Below are 16,265 nucleotides of genomic sequence, written 5' to 3'. Positions count from 1 at the left end.
ATAGGCTCCAGGTTCCCCGTGACCCTGAAAAGGAGTAAGCGGTAGAAGGTGGATGGATGGATGGATCTCACAAAAGTGTACTGTTAAATAATTTATCATAATATTAATATTGTTTTATCATATTGTACAACACACATACATACACAAATTCACACCTTGGGGCAATTTAGCATAGCCAATCCATCTAAAAGCATTTTCAGAGGTCCGAGGAAACTGGAGAACCTCTGAGGAAACCCATGAGGACATGTGAAGAACATGTGAAACTCCAAACAGACAGTAACATGATCTCAGGATCAAACTGGGGATGCTGAAGCTGTGAAGCAGCAATGCTACCTGCTGCACCATCATGCCACAAGCGATTCAATACAAATGAATTTTTTGTGGTATTCATGAGCCATCAGCTTAAAACTGCTGCAATTCCAGGTTGATGTGGGACCACACAATTATCCGCCTTAAAAATCTCAAAAAGGACAAAAGAAACACTTTCATACAAACACTTTTGATGGACAAATTTATGAGAGGTTTCCAGAATATGTGTTTTGCATAAACTCTTACTGTCTCTTACAGCTGATCTTAGACTTCCATTATGAGTGTGTTGTGAGTAAACAGGTTTGTTTTTTTAATACAGAGAAACGTATTGACATTTGTGCCTGTAGTAATCACACACAGTAGATAGAGATTAGGAAGAATTATCACAAAGTAGGCCAATCTATTCAGGTAAATGTGTATGCATGTGTGGGACAGGGGTTATGCTGATATTTACGTTTTTTGGATTTGTCTTTGTTTTTCCTTTCTTTTTGATGTAATCCATGAGTCATCTCTTTTGTTCTGAGGAGACACAAAGAGAAAAACCATGTGATTCTATACTTCTTTCTCAGCACTGCCCTTTTATTACTGCTGTCTGGAGATCTCATTATCATCTGTGTAATCTGTCTGCCTTTACCTGTGAGACACAGCAGTACATCACTACTTTTAAAACTTGCAATGTACTCATAAAAAAGCACTCATGTAGGAACTATGGTGTAAACATCAGAGTCTACAGTGTGTTCAGTTTAAACACCAATAGAACTGAAATGACCAAATTCAACAGGTAGGAATTTCCCAAAGTCATTTTAAATTGTTGGTTGTGAAGTGAAGTTGCTTTCAAACTTAAGGATGAATATATGCCAATATGAACTTCCTCCCACCTCCCGAAAACAGGTGGATTGGTGACTATAAATTGCCCCTAGTATGGGCGTGTGAATAAGTGTATGTGAGTGTGGATGGACTGGCATTCAGTGTGTATTCCTGCCTTACCCCCAGTGTTTCTATTATTGGCTCCAGTTCCACTGCGACACTGACAAGGATAACGCAATTACCGATAGACAAAATAAAATGAATGATATATGCCAAGAAATAAAAAGTAATATTCAGCACTTTTCACATATAGAGTGTATCTGTTCTTTTGGCTTTAATTTAATTCACTGTTCCAGCAGTTTTTGAAGCACAATTATAGAAACCACGCCATCTTATATACTTGAAAGACCATTATTCAAACAGTCTTTACTTTTAAAGTGACACACTTTAAACACATTGTAAATACACTCTTTTTCATTCATGTATATAATATATATATATATATATATATATATATATATATATATATATATATATATATATATAAAGGTTAAATCTGCTAGAACCCTTAAAGCTAGTCAGTTATCCTTCTAAAGGTTAAGTTTCTCATAGAACCACAGAGTTTAGTGCTTGCTCATCAGTGAGTGCTCTGAGTAAACCCATTTAGGAAGCTAGGTATTCTGAGCTATCCAAAGATCACATTAAAGGCTCTTCTTTAAAATTGTGTGCAACTCACATCAACAAATTTAATAATAACCCAATTATGATCTCAATCGTTCAGACATTAATAGACATTAATAAGCCAGTATTGCAGCAGCTGAGCTCGGTTGGCATCAGCCAAACTCAGAGGTTCTGGGTAATTCAGCTGAAAATATATGCCATGTACTGGACTGAAGTGAAATGGTATTCTTGAATGTCAAATTGAATGTCTTCTGTGACAGATGTGAACTGTTTTAATGTTTACTAAATAGCCTCACCATTGCTTTAGTAGGTCGTGCCTGGATGCTGTATATTTGTAAGAACTGCTGCTTTAATCATAAAGACTGTCCTGTGCCTATCCAGGAAATTCACAATATACTCATACTGAACATCCTTCAACAGTGCTGTATGCCTTGGCGTTTCTACACATGTATACTGTAATGATTTATAATGCCACTATATGGTACCTTCCCTTTTGAGCCTTCTTTTGGTTCCGCTTGATATTTATTTCTCATGCCATCACAGGGAGATTTTCATTGCTTGTTCATTAGGGATTTAAATCTACATCTGAATTTCTGTAAAAAGCTGCTTTGTGACAGTGTGCATTGTCACAAAGTGCAAATAAAAACATTCGCACTTTTTGATTAGTAAAAGGTCTGTGCATACAACTGAAGAATATATGAAGATTAAACAGAACATGTCCCATTCTTGCAAATTTGTAACTCATTACATGACTCAATTTTGAGAAGGTTAAGGTTAGGATTAGGGGTAGAGTTAGTATTTATACTTTTCTTACAACACCCTATCCTCATTTGTTCAAAATCATAGGCTGTTTTTTATTGAAATAATGTTCTTGGACTTATAAATAGGATGAAAACACTTTTTATTCAACATTTGTCAGCTTATCGTGCAAATAAAAAGTGAGGATTTAAAGGAAAATAAGCCGCCAACTTGACTGCTGCCCACAACATGAAAAAACGTCCATGCAGCCAAAGACAGACACGCTAAACATAGCACTTCTGCTAATTCTCCCTCTGATTCCTTTTATTTCGAATAATTTAGACCCTTCCCCCTAGTTGCACTCTCTCATTCTCTATTCAGCACTGACCCAGTGCTGTCCTGCGCCGCATCTCGTACCCAACTCTGTCAGCACAAAAAGTAATTACCACCATAATTTACTCTCGTCTTTTAGTGAACATGCCAGAGTGTGTGTTGTGCAATTTTGTGTCCGACTGTGTATGTGTGTGTGTAAATGTACATCTAAATGTGTGCTCATATTGCATGATAGTACCTGGCTAACCTCCCACTGGTCCAATTACCTCCGACCCAGAACCCCTTATTCTCGATCCCTTCATCCCCCTCTCACCTCAAGCACAAGCCCCATGTTCCCATGCGAATGCCCCCCTTCACCATTCCCTGACCAGGCTGCTCCCATGGCTGCTTCCTTACAAACCTGGTCCCAGGTGAGCTGACGACATCAGGAGGCTTATCAAGCTCTGAATATTAATGAGCTGTTTTAAATACTAACAACATGTGCAATTCAATGAGATGGCCAGTGCATGCAGACAGCGGCAGAAATCCGTCCAAATACATGACATGCAAGATCATCTCTGCTTAAATAAAAGGCACATCTATCAAATCCGTATTGATTTGTCAGCCATTATGGCGTGACACTGCTTGTGCCATCTTGGAAGAAACAACAACAACAACAAAAAAACGCACCACATTTTTGCACGGGTTCCTGTTGCTTTATTTATTTATTTATCTTGTCATTTTATGTGCTCTGACGATTGGTGTCTTCCTTCGTTCTTTCCTCTCTCCTCCCTCCTTTTCAACCCTCCCACCGTCCTTCTCTCTGTTCACCTACTCGATATGCCAGCCTTGTTCTCATGCAGTCTCCAGCCCAACTTTCTGACCCACTTCCTATTTCCTCCCTGGCCCTGTGATCAAAGCTTGCAGGACGGCATTGCCGTGGGCAGTGGAGAGCGGGAGCGAGGGATGAAGGGATCGATGGTGAAGGAGTACAGGAAGAGAGGGGTAAGCTGGGGGATGCAGAGCGAATAGAGAGATCACAAGGAGAGCAGAGCGAAGACCCAGGTGATTCCTCACTCCAAGGGCAAAGAGATGATTTCAGTTAGTCAAGCCACTGATTGGTAATTGGATGCACAACATACATGCTTTGAATCTTACTTATGGATTCCATGGAGTCTTACAGCACAGACATTCTTACAACCTGTAGCTTATAAGACACTAATAGTTCAAGTCCAAAGTGGAGCAAGTCAGTGTATTTAGACCATTGGTGCTAGAATATGGAGGACACTGTTATTAACTCCCTTTCATTTGAACAAGAACATTCTGGAATAATGATACTGGATTAGGAATTAACTGACAACAGCAGTCAGTTAACAGCAGATTAGAATAAATTGACAACAGCAGTCTTTACAATAGCTGATTCCCATTGGATTAAGCCTTTATAGGTGTTTATATACACTACCATTCAAAGGTTTAGACACACTCATTTTTTATTTAAATTTTTTTCCCCACATTGTAGAATAATAATAATAAAGTCATCAAAACTCTGAAGTAACACAAATGGAACTATTGGAATTATGTTGTGATAAAAAATCCTAAATAAATCAAAATTATTTAATATTTTAGCATCTTCAAAGTAGACTTCAAATTGTATTCTTGGCATTTTCTCAACCGGTTTCTTGAGGAATCCCCCGGAGATACTTTTTAAACAGTATTAAAGGAGTTCCCACCTACGCCGGACACTTATCGGCTGCTTTTCGGAATATTTCACTCCGAGTCATCCATTTAATAAAAAAATCTTTTTTTGTAAATAAAATGTTAGTTTTCTAATGTAAAAAATGAATATGTTGGCACGATTATATTTTTGTCTACAACACCGATTTCAAACATTTAATCATCCACCTTCAGATCAGAAGGTTTTTAAGATCATGAGAAACATTTCAGTCAAGTGTCTCCAAACTTATGACCGGTAGCGTATGTTGATGTAAGCTGTCATGAATGGATTATGTAGGCCTCATTTAACCTTATGAACACCACCCTCTAGTAAAGTATCACTGATAATGCTCCAAGGCTAAACATTACACTACAATCATGCCATTATACAATGTTATGCCAATTATGTTTTTAAAAATCTGCCATTTGACTTGATAAAAGCAGTCTATGCCAGCTGAGAACTGTTGGAATAAGCCTTCAGAGATGTTTATGTAGGTTTATCTCATGAAGGGCTTATGCTTTATGTAGGACAATGTACATTTCTCTTAAGCCAAGTTAGCTAAAGCCAATTTTCTTTTCTCATTGTTATGGCAGAAACTGGGCAATTTTCTCTGCATCCAGTTTGCCTGCAAAGTATTACGTAAATGTCAAAAAATCTTTTCTCCCTAACAGAGTTCTCTTCACTGTTTTTAAAAAGCATAAAGTTGAACATACACTAGTGTTAATGAAATGCAGCTGTGTTATTCTTATTATAGCATATTAAGAGCTGTCTTTTAGTGAAAAAAAAAAGCCATCCTTCTGTAATTGAGGAAACTACACACAATGTAGTTACATCACTCCAAAATCAGGAATTTTTTACTTCTAAATGTCACTTTTTTAATAGTTACACATCCAAGGTAGAATTCGTCATGTGTGATTCAGTCCCTTCAGGATTTTCACACAATATTCGCAAGAGCTTGCAATTTTTCAAAATTAGTGCAGATTTTCTGGCCAATATGTATCATGTGACGTCATCACAACATGCATTCAGCCAATGCCCCGTTTGAACATGAGTACAGCTAAAAGGTCTTATTTACCAACAAACATCACTGCGAAAGACAAAACAATTTAATGCAAATGCAATTTCGCCAATTCGAGGAGTTTTCTGCAAAAAAGAAAAACTTTACAACTTGCATCGCAAATTTTGAAAAAAGCCTCAGTAAAATCAAACATTTTGGCCGCAACAATCATAAAGAAACTCTCTGCAAAATCCTTATGGACCAGTATTTCAACCCATTGGTGATGAACACTGCTTTAAAACTTGCAGTGACATCGAATGGCATTTCACTACAGTTAACATCATAGTAAATTAAAGTGAAAAGGGTATGACTTATCAATGAGTTCCTCATGAAAGGTTTTGTCCTTGAGCACTCACATCTACTCACAGGTAATTGATTTCCAGCTTTTCTGTTTTATCCAAAGCCTTTTGAAGCTTTACATTTTTGTCCTTATAGTTGCACTGTCATCACATCAAAAGTCACCATACTACAATCTCACGCACATTTTAAATGACTTATATTTAATGTGACACCAATAGCAAGAAAGACAGATGAGTTTCAATTGTGTCCTTACATGGAAGCAGCATTTTGAAGGTATGTGCAGAGAGAGAGAGAGAGAGAGAGAGAGAGAGAGAGAGGAAAAGCTGAACCGGAATGAATGAGAGAGAGAGAGAAAGAAAAAGGAAAAAATAACGTCTGAGGTGAAAGAGAAGATTAGGAAGAGATAGAAAGGAGAAATAAACTTAAGTGCACTGCGCTTGAGGTGCAAAAAGAAGATATACTGTAAGAGAGAAGGAGAGGGAGAGAGAGAGAGAGAGAGAGAGAGAGAAGACTGGGCCATTTGTACTCAGGCAGAAGCAGCATGTACTTTAACATTCCCCCTGCATTCTGACAAAGAGCACTAATTATAAATAAATTAGGGACATGACACGGTGTGCCACAGGGGGACAGGGAGAGGAGCGGGAGAATGAATGAGAGAGAGAGAGAGGTGGAGGAGGAAGGGAGAGAGGTGGGGTGAAAGGAAAACAGGGAAGAAAAGAAAACAGATAAGAAAGCAGGAGGATGGGACACGGGAGCCACGGGCCTAGAATGTGAGAGAGACAGTAAACAAGACTGGAATAGCTAATAAAAATCCTGTCAATGCACAATACTAAATACACCTAAAATAATTACGTTAATCCAGGAACAAAATAAAATGTTTGAGACTGAGTGGGCTGCAGGGAGGTAATGTAATCATTTTTCGAGGAAAGAACTTGAAACAGTACTTCCACGTAATTCCATGACAAAACACATAGAGTGTAAATGGCATATCCTCAGGTATGAAGAGATACAATGAAAAAAACACTAAAGCAATGCTGTTATTTAAACATGAAAATCAGGGTTTATCTATCACACAATCTAAACACAGTAATAGAAAGGGAGTGTTTTGGCCAAAGCCACTGTCATTGCCAAATATTTACTTTCTGTCACTCATGCTTATCAGGGAAGAGAGACAGACAGTGAGAGAGAGACTTGGCGCTATCTAAATAGATCACACTTCAGGCCTCTGCAACCATTTCTCTCCACATTCGCATGTTCACAGAACCAATAAACCAAAGCGCAAGAAGCCCTTCTACAGAAACCCATCCCACTGTTCTATTTCTGATCCTACGTCACTGAAAATAAATAGGAGAAAAACTAAAGCTGAGAATTACTATCTATAAAAAAAATACATGATGTTGCTTTTATATAATCAAAACTATCAATATATATGTGTGTGTGTGTGTGTGTGTGTATTATGAACCTGTTTTGTCCTGTTGCTTCCTCTGAGGATAGAGAGGAGAGGTCAGAGGTGACAACCAGTGACACAGACAGCATAGGTCAAAAAGGTCACCTGCGTCTGCCCCCTGCTGACCTGCCCCAAGCGACCCGACTGTCACCATGGTTACTGACTCACAAACATGTATGATGTCATCCATGAGGATGGAGGAGAAAGGAGCGGGCAATAGAGGGCTGGGGGAGGGGTTGGGTGTGGAGGACAGCTTGGGCACACACACACACACACACACACACACACGCACACACACACACACACACACACACACACACTTCTTAAACACTTCTTAAATGTCTGTGTCCGCCACTGACCGTCCTGTCTGTGCCTTTAACACGGCCACTGATGGCCTCAACTTCCCAGACAGGAATAAAAAAACAGAAGCTGAAACAAAGGAATTAGCATTCCCAGAACGCAAGAGCTGTCTGGGTGCCTATGGCAGCGGAGAAAGAGAGAGAGAGACAATCACAATCTCTCTCTCTCTCTTTCTCTCTCTCTTTCTGCCAATGTCATTCCCACATAAATGGGACAGCCACTCTGAATACGTCAGACGACTACAGAGACTGCCAATAACACTGAGTCTATTGCCAAACACTGGACAACTGCTGGTAATTTATTACTGAAAACATTCAACCATCAACACTCTGGTTGTATAACAGTAAAAACCTCACTTTTATCCTATATCTGTTTGTATAAATGAAAATATAGATGCCAAAATAATTTAAGTTAAAATATGTAATGTCACACCATTGAAGACATTCACTCTGTGTATAATAATATATTGTTTGTAATACGCTGTAATATTGTTTGTAAAAAAAAAAAAAAATACAAGAAAGTGTGTGAAAACCATTTTTTCTTCCAATTCAATTCAATTGGACAAGCTTTATTGGCATGAGCGTATTCATGTACAGTATTGCCAATGCATTATATTATTAATAAACATATTAGTTATAACACTAAGTGTCCATATAGAAATATGGAGTTTTAGTCAGTGCCAGTTTTTAAACCAATATTAGTCACTGCCAGTTCACACCCAATAGCCAGTTCTCCCTTATCACACAACAGACACAAACATAAAGGCTAACGTTTTAACGTTTTAAATTTACTTACTTTACATGTTAAAAAAGAATATCTGCTGTATACATATAATATCATTAGAAATTTTAACAGCTGAGAAAAATGACCAACCAACCTCCTGAGAACAAGCTCAGTCGAGAACAAGTGCAAATGCACATTCAACTAAATGCGTAAAAAAAATAATTAAAAAAAAATACATTTACAGTAAAAATACAAGACATGAATGATGTATCAGCTAACTGAGAATGGGAGCTTTCAGCATGCTCTCTATCTACATACATATTTGTGTTCATAAAGTCAGCTAAATCTACTTTCACAAGTCAAATCTCTAGAATTCGCACATGACCAATGGCACATGACCAATCACAGACATTTTTCCATAGCCTGTCAGCAAACATAAGTTTATGCTTCACACAAAATGCAGAGACTTAGTGAAGGTTGAACATTCTGAAGGTTGGCCAGAAACATGTACAAAAGCTATCAGGCGCTTCTTATCCCATGGGCGGAGCATCTGAGACTGAGCATATCTACAATCTGGTATTTGCTTTGAATTAATGGCTCCCTCCAAGCCAGGTCTGTTGGAAGAACACAACATCTATAACATCTGCAGGAGAAGATTCCACTAGAGGCATAGCCTTACACCCATCCCCCATGCACACTCACTAAAAGGCCCCAGCTAATTAGACATCGATTGTCAAGACCCTCCAATCTCTTTTGAATATCTAGCTCATGTTAATTGAAGAATTTACTTGGGTGCATGGTTACCCTGAAGGGAAAGACAACAACACAGACAAATGCTTTAGTTCAAAGAAATACAATTAGAAACACGCAACTATGAAGCAAACAGCACTAAACACACTGAACACATCCCTTCTGTCTGATAAGATCAACAAAGCATGTCAAATATTTCACACCCAACTCTAAATATTGATTAAACTGAATTTAAGATATGGGAATTTTGTCCTCTCTAATAGAAACTACTGCAAGAAAGGACTCAGGAAAGAACATTTTGTAACATGAGTTAACTGCAATTAAGCTAATGGCTGCCAGAGGCAGGTAATACATATTCAATAAGAATGCAGTTGTGTGTCTAAAACTGTGTTCTATGCACTAAATAGGATGCCTAAATAGTATAGACACAACTGCATAATGATTTACTGTTTAATATGGTAGTACAATGTGACTATCACAATTACTTAGTACTAGAGACAAATGAGCAAAACCTTCCCTTTAATAAAAGCTTGTCCTAACATCCATCCATCCATTTTCTGTACCACTTATCCTTCAGGGTCGCGAGGAATCTCAGGGAGCATCGGGCACAAGGCGGAGTACACCCTGGACAGGGTGCCAATCCATCACAGGGCACAATCACATACGCATTCACACACCCATTCATACACTACGGACACTTTTGACATACCAATCAGCCTACCATGCATGTCTTTGGACTGGGGAGGAAACCAGAGTACCTGGAGGAAACCCCTGCAGCACGGGGAGAACACCCAAAGAGCGGTGGCAGGAATCGAACCCCCAACCCAACCCTTGCTGTGTGAGGCAAACATGCTAACCGCTAAGCCGCCGTGTGCCCTCTTGTCCTAACATTATCCGGTTAACTCACTACCATCTGCAGTTTTGTGCATAATAGATCCCTGAGTGCTGTGTTTGTGAATCACTGACCTGATTGCCAATGTTGATCTAGCTGTATTTTTATGTGCAATCAGAACACAACACAGAGAACCTAGCCTGCTAACGCTAGCTAGTTATCTAAGAAACAAGGCCTTGTTGAAGGGAAAGATCTGTCAGTGCGCTGTACATGCAGGCCGGTGGAGTGAATTTACAAGCTCTAAGTGGGTCTCTGTGTATCTTTGAGGCTGATTATCATGAGCTATCTGCTTAACATTTGCTAGCTAGCTAAAAGACAGCCTTGTTGAAGGAGAAATGCTTCTCTGTTTATGATGCCTTGGGCTCTGTGCAAGGTTGTACCAGAAATTTGGGAGCATGTCTTTGGTTTTACTTCCTTCAGGTGTGATGATGTAGGCTGCATCTAAGCTAGTATATAATAATTGTATGAAGTTGAAAGCTTCCAAATGCACACAGTGTATCTATGTAAATAACCTGTATTCACACAATGTAAATTTTAGTAATAGTATATTATATTGTATATTTTACAATATATTGTAATATTATATGTAATATTACAGTAATATTATATTGTATGTCAGCTGAATGTATGAACAGTTCTGAATGTGTATTATTATTACAGAATATCCAGAGAGACAAAGAGCAACCCAGGAACATCATGTTTTCTAGTAATTATTTTGTTGCCGATTCAATAATGATTGTATTTTTATTGTAATAAAACATTATAAAAAATGGGGGGTTTTTTCAACAAGAAAGTCCACCATAACTTCAAGTTTCGAGATTAGAATTGATCACAGAAATGCTAATCAGGGGCTTACACTTAACCTGTTGGAAAAAAGCACTCTGTCTTTCTCAGTCCCCCCTCCAACCACTACTCTTTTCCCTTTTCTCCACACATCAATCATGGTTGATCATCAGTCTGAGTGCCATCAGAAAGAGTACATCTGAAACCATGATGGATGACAACTTCCTTTTGCTTTCCTCTCTTCTGCCAGAACCATTAAACTAAAGGCATTTAACTGCTCCTCTGGATATCATTCCTCGGCCTATAATCTGTCCTATTCTACCGAGATGACAAGCAAACATTTTGACTGTGTGATTCCACAAAATACTATATATTTTGCTATAGCAATAGGATGGACAAAGCTGAGAAGTGTTGCAGTGTTTATGAGTTTTGTTGTTATACATATAGACAGTAATGGCTGCTTGTGATAATTAGACCTATCAATAGCTCAACAATGAATCTATTAGGTTTGAGCAATGCGTTATATCAAGAGGTCTCATCAGTGGCATAGCAAGAATGTTATGACACACACACACACACACACACACACACACACACACACACAGATAGGAAGCTGCATTTGTTATTTACATATATTTTTAAGTGTACATGACCATGCCATGTCTCTTCTGAATACCAAAAATGGTCAACTTTTTAAAAAAAATATTATTTAAAAATTATGTTGTTTGTCCTTTTGTGTACTTTGTTTGGTCAATGTATGCTTAGTCTATGTACTTTTAGTGTTTCCTCCAAAGGCATTTTCTTGGAGGGAAAAGGGATTCTCAATCACTGCTGAAGAAGTGTTGCAGTGGTTATGAGTTTTGTTGTTATACATATAGACAGTAATGGCTGCTTGTGATAATTAGACCTATCAATAGCTCAACAATGAATCTATTAGGTTTGAGCAATGCGTTATATCAAGAGGTCTCATCAGTGGCATAGCAAGAATGTTATGACACACACACACACACACACACACACACACACACACAGATAGGAAGCTGCATTTGTTATTTACATATATTTTTAAGTGTACATGAAGACCATGCCATGTCTCTTCTGAATACCAAAAATGGTCAACTTCTAAAAAAAAATATTATTTAAAAATTATGTTGTTTGTCCTTTTGTGTACTTTGTTTGGTCAATGTATGCTTAGTCTATGTACTTTTAGTGTTTCGTCCAAAGGCATTTTCTTGGAGGAAAAAGGGATTCTCAATCACTGCTGAAGAAGTGTTGCAGATGTGTCGGCAAAATGGGCAGAAAAATATTACATAATCTATCTAATCTATGTAATATCGATATAAATAACTAATCTAGGGGGCAATTCACTCCATGTACCTGAAACCTGACCTGTCACTGATGGGCTGCATGACTCTACAGTCTGGGCTTTAAAGAAATCTGCTCCAAACTTGCGTCTTCATACCATTCTGCATATGTTTCTTATATTTGGTGGTGCTGTTGCACTCGTTTCCACAAAAATCCAAAATTTTGCGCCATAACAATAAACAATTTTATGTGTATGCCAAAAATGAAACGCTGCTGTCTTTTTATCGTTGAAAGAGGGGGGCTTAGCCCTGCTTGCCTATTTATAGCAGCCGTCCCTTTTATACCGATGTTTTAAACGTATCGCTTTTACGTGCATATTTACTCACACACTGATGAATCAGGCCCAAAATGCCACAATAAGCATGTACAGACATAATACCGAACAGAATGGGGGACAGGACATTGCATGAGTCATTATTAGCATTGCGTGCTGTATTGTGTCTGGCTGGGATGCTGCTTTGATTGTATGTTATATGCAGCAAATGTGAATTGACATGGCTGACTGCTTAGCAATATACAAGGCAATTAACTTGATGTCCCTATCTCAGGCTAATGCTACCAGCCTGACTGGAGCGGTGACTCATACACGGAATACACATTCAGCCAGAGCACATGTAGGGGCTATTATTAGGCCATCACGAAAGAGAGGAAAGCTGTAGCAAAAAATACCATTCGTTTGCAGAAAATGATCTCAAGGTTGATTCCAGCAGAGGGAGTGAAATTTGATTTAAGTCGGCCACTCTATGGTACAATCAAATGTCAACATCACACAGCTAAGCACACTTTAATTTGTACAAGAACTCAGCCAAGCCCTTTAGGCCAAGGCTGTCTTGTTCAATAATAAAGTAAGCAAATTGTGGCAAAGGGAGACCAATTACATGCAAAACACAGCTAGATTTAAAAAAAGCTGACAAACAAATGATAAACAAACAGAAGGAGAGTAATGTTCCTGAGAGATGTGACCTGCTTTCTGCCCTCTACTCTAAAGTGGTGACTTGTTAACATCTTTCGTAGAAGAAACCACAGATACTCATAGCTGATATTCATTCTCTTAGCGTGCCCGTGAGAATGGGTTTCTGGCTCCATTACACAGCCCATAGTTCACCATTGATTTTGTGGCAATACAAAAAAAAACAACAATATGAATCTTTTCATTAAAAAAAAAAAAAACATTACTTGTTATTTTGATTGCATGGACTACATACAGAAATATTACTACAGTAAACAGTAATACAACTTACTGCATTAGCAAGGATTAATGGGGTAAAAACAGGAGTAAACACGGTTGCCCTTTTTAAAATCGTAATTAATATGAAAAGATGAATAAGAGGTAAAATATAGAATTTATCCTTTAACTGTATTTAAATGTAAATGTAAATATTGAGTATAAAATACTAAGCACTGGGGTTGTGCATATCTTACATGATGTAACTACACTGAAACCCACCAATGCCATCATCTTTCTACCCTTTAAGAAATTTTCCCAACGGTTTACTCCAGCTGTTTTTAGCCGAGCGTTTATGTTAAGAGGTTGTTGGGGGTTTTTTTACCATTTATTATTCACAACAGTGAGAAAAAAACTTGCTACCTCTTCAAATTTGATGTATTTCTTCATGAACATCTAAAATACGACCAAATCTGAAAGTGATATTCAGGTCATTCCTGGTCATTCATTTTGAGTCCCTGATGAAAACCATCTCATATTAACTGTAAGGCATAATTTCTACTTATGTTTTAAAAAGAATAATTTTTCAATGTTTAGTTGTATGTTTATATATAAAACAATTATATTAATATGACTAAATACCCAAGTGTAGAGCCGCCAGGACTGTCAGCATGGTGTGTGAATTCTGGCTTTGACAGTCCCACAACCTCAGCTCAAGTCCATAATTAAATATTAGAGATTTTAAATTATGGTCACTCGGTTATTATTTCTGTTTGTACTTGCCACCAATTTAATTCATTTTTTTTTAAATTGCTAGTTCTATTTCCCAAAATGTAAACAAACTAGTAAACTAATTTAAGCTACCATGACCAGGCAGTTACTGAGGATGAATGAATGTTCCTTTTATATGCATTTCACCCTGATCCCTGATAGGGAAAATCCACCCATCCATCCATTTTCTGTACTGCTTATACTAAACAGGGTCATGGGCAGCCTGGAGCCTATCCCAGGGAACTTGGGGGACAAGGTGGGGAACACCCTGAATGTGGTGCCAACCCATCGCAGAGCACAATCACACATTACACACTCATTCACACACTGCAGACAAGTTGGAAATGGCAAGGTCTTTGGACTGGGAGAGGAAACCAAAGTACCCAGAGGAAACCCCTGAAGCATGAGGAGAACATACAAACTCCGCATACGCAGGGCGGACACAGGATTCAAGCCTCCAACCCCGGAGGTGCGAGGCACATGTCCTAACCACTAAGCCACCGTGCCTCCCTGATAGGCAAATTCACCATTAATTTTAAATGCACAATCAGTTGTATTTCATAATTTTAAATATGTGAGATATGGATATTTAAAACAATGATCAAGGTCAAACATTATTCTACCACAATGACAAATTTTGCTGATACCAGGGCTAATTATGCTTTTGTATTTCTCCTTATTATATTCCACCCTATTAGTCTGTGCTTCCTAACTGTCACGATTTCTTCTCGCAGCACGCACTTCCGGGTTTCAGTGACACTGACTTTATTTTCTTTTGACGTGTGTGTTTTGTTATGGTTTGTTCTGTCTCCACCCCTGTATTGTCATTGGTTGTCTCCCGTATGTGTCGTCATTAGTCTCAACTGTTTTGTGTTTACCCTTGATTTGTCATTTGAACCCTTCGTGTCTCTTTGTACTTTGCGAAATATTGCATGAGATTTCCACATACCAAGCCTCTGTACCTTGTTCCTCATTTTTTTTCATAATCTTTGATCTTATTTCTGACCACGCTTTTGTTTCACGATTTGGATTTGTCTGCCTGCCTCTCTTTAATAAAGCTCTTATCTGCATTTGCATCCATCCTAACCTCCAAATCGTGACACTAATAGAGTGGAATAAAGCCATAACATCTTCTCACATCAGAAATATAATAATGGCATAAAATGCATTAACATGTTTTTTAAATATCTTGAGGTCCAAAAGGCACTGCATACAAGGAATGACCCATTTATCTAAGTCTCAATAATAAATAAAGCCTCATTTAATACACAGTGTATTCAACATAGCATTTTAGAATATAGTACTGTGATATCAGAGCCATACACAAAAAAACATTTACCTCACAAGTTGAGTATAAGCATTAATATATATCTGCCTTCATTTTCACAATATTCATGTATCACCACAGATATTATATATATATATATATATATATATATATATATATATATATATATATATATATATAAATATAGTCTATCTTTCACTGTAAAATAAAACCACACATACAGACTTTTACTTCCTCTACTACCCCATGTCTGCCCCCCCCTCTCTCTCCTGGCACTTTCTGTGTGTCAGATCAGAGGTTATGGTGTTACTGGTCCCTGGTGGTGTTTTGGCTCTGCTAGAGGCTGATCACTCTCTAAACCCCACTGATGCAGGTTTGCTCCTGGATTAAGGGGGGCATAGGACCAGGAGCACAGAGGGCATGGGGCAGGGGGTCTATGAGTTGTTGGCTGAAGGAGATTTGTGTAGTGAAGCAAGCAAGCAAGCAAAATTAACCCACAACCTAACAACACAAAATGCTCACAATACTTCAACATTAAATGGAAACTGTAAGAACTCTGAAGTTGTCCCAAGAATGAATGTTTCCATAATGTGAACTTGGTGTAATGTAATCACACAACTCTCTCTCCCCACTGACCTTTCTCATAAATAGGTCTTCTTAAAGATGGTCTGTTTATACCTTTTTATGACGTGATCCTGACTGGCCCTCCAATATCAATATATATATATACTCTATCTACATATATATTAATGGCTAATAATGCTAATGGTTTACCTCCAAAGTTCCTACCACATTATCTATGC

Source organism: Ictalurus furcatus, chromosome 17 (genome assembly GCF_023375685.1).
Source record: "Ictalurus furcatus strain D&B chromosome 17, Billie_1.0, whole genome shotgun sequence".
Taxonomy (NCBI): Eukaryota; Metazoa; Chordata; class Actinopteri; order Siluriformes; family Ictaluridae; genus Ictalurus; species Ictalurus furcatus.
Note: the sequence above shows the minus strand (reverse complement) of the source record.